This window comes from Populus euphratica, unplaced genomic scaffold (genome assembly GCF_000495115.2).
Source record: "Populus euphratica unplaced genomic scaffold, PopEup_1.0 scaffold35.1, whole genome shotgun sequence".
Lineage (NCBI taxonomy): Eukaryota > Viridiplantae > Streptophyta > Magnoliopsida > Malpighiales > Salicaceae > Populus > Populus euphratica.
Window position 1 is genome coordinate 591,343 of NW_011499860.1, and position 2,235 is coordinate 593,577.

Sequence of the window (2,235 nt, forward strand, 5' to 3'; positions counted from 1 at the left end):
ATTTCATTATTATTCAACTTTTTAATTTGTAAGATTTGTTCCTCATTATTTTAATAAACTTGAGAAAAATAAAACATTAATAAATTATTTTTCAATTCATTTTCTATAACATAACCAATTACTGGAAAGTGTTTTCCAGTTTATTTTTCATAAGACTACCAAACATTGAAAAATAATTTACTTTTCAGGAATTCATTTTCCTCGGAATTCACTTTCTAGGAATTCGTTTTCCCCTGAATTCACTTTACAAAAAGGAATTCATTTTCCTCGAAATTCACTTTCCAGGAATTTGTTTTCTCCTGAATTCACTTTAAAAAAAAAACAATTTTCCTACAAACAAACGGAGCCTATCTATAGTATTAGAATTAAATTGCCATCTCAAAATTAATTAATTAATAAATAGATAAACACTACATCCGAATCACTATATTTTAATACACAAGTATAAACTCTGAACATTTTAATCCCTAAACAACCTATCCCAACATCTCTGGACGAGAACAACAAAGAACAAACACCGTCAAGATGTCAATTATTGAACTCAAATCATGGACTTATGGCATGGTTTTTTTTTTTTCTGGTTTTTATTTATTTATTTTAAATTTTGGTTACGATCTCTCCCATTTTGTTATTTGTTTATGGCCACTTTCTCACAGCAATGTTTTCTTTTCTTCCTTTTATTTCCTTCCTCAGGCAATCAAAACTTAAAAACACAGCTCCCAAACTCCTTTTATTTTAATTTTAGAATTCATTTGTTTTTTTATTTGAAAATGTTTTTTAAAAAATACATTTTTTTTTATTTTTTCTTTGCATCAAATTAATTTTTCTTGGTGTTTTCAAGTTGTTTTAAATGTGTTAATATCAAAAATAAATTTTAAAAAATGAAAAACTATTATTTCAATATATTTTTAAACAAGAAATATTTTTAAAAATCACCCTACCAAATAAACTTAATCCCCCGAGTTAGGATATTATCCCAGGACTTTTCCAAGATTTGTTGTCACTCTATCTCTATAACTTTCATTCAAAAATATCGAACTTCTGTTCACACCCTGACCATTAGTCACATGTTATTCGAGTTCGCTTGTTGTACTGCAATTTGCAAAGAGAAGAAAGATTTATCCTGTCGATTAATCAACAATGGCTAGATAGGTTGATAAGAACCACTATCCACTTCTATTGGAGAATTGTATGAAGAAGAAGAAAGTCAGTCAATAAAATGGTCACGAGAGCATTGCTTTTTAATCTTACATATATACCCCTCTCTATCTCCATTCCAAGTTGAACACAACCGTCTGATGCTTTTTGAATGCCAGCCCGTGATTTTGAAGGGAAAAGGCAGTCTTCCTCTTTTGGCATCGATCAAAATTGCCACGCAGCAGGTTTTGCTATAAATATGTTTTGTTCCAGTTAATCATTTTGTACGTTCTTTTCAGACTCATTACATCTGAATAGAAGAATATATAACAAGTCTAGATATTAGTGTGCATAATTCATGTCACCTTCACTAGTTCAAGCCTTAGCAATGGTACCTGATTACCTTGAATGGGGTATGGAAGTTGAAGAATGGGGGGATGATGACTTGGAGCTGCGTCCACCTCACTTACAGGTGGAAGAAGTTCGGGATCACAAGTGTGGTTTTCCTGTCACCTACATTAGTTTTCCATGTCACCCTCTAGAAGATCGTTGCGATGGCGATGATGATAGTGATGGTGATCAAATCACCAAGCATTCTCATCCAACATCAGGGGGAAAACTGGTTAAGAGGAAGCCAAAACTGTCGAGTTCTATAATACTGATGGTGAGGGCCATTATAAGGCTGCTGATGATTGCAGGAATGGATAGAAGATAGATATATACATGCTTTAATCAAGACTGATGATCTCCACATGATTTTACATTTCTAATCTGGAGGTGCCACAGCTTCCTATTAGCCAGATATTTATGAACCCTGTATGGAGAAGTTAAGTTCTGCTATATATTTCGCTTTTAATGTATTCATATATATTTTTTTAAAATTAATGTGGTATTTGTTAATTTACATGTATCTCAATTAATTTTATAAGTTTTAAAATAAATAATCATATAAATTTTTAATAGCCATAAAAATACTCGAACTTGTAACCATTAGAAATAAAAAATAGCATATTAACATTTGAATTTATTTATTTTCTTCACTGGATTTTGTTGAAACTTGGAAAGCTGAAAATATAGATATGTTAAAGTTTCAGATAA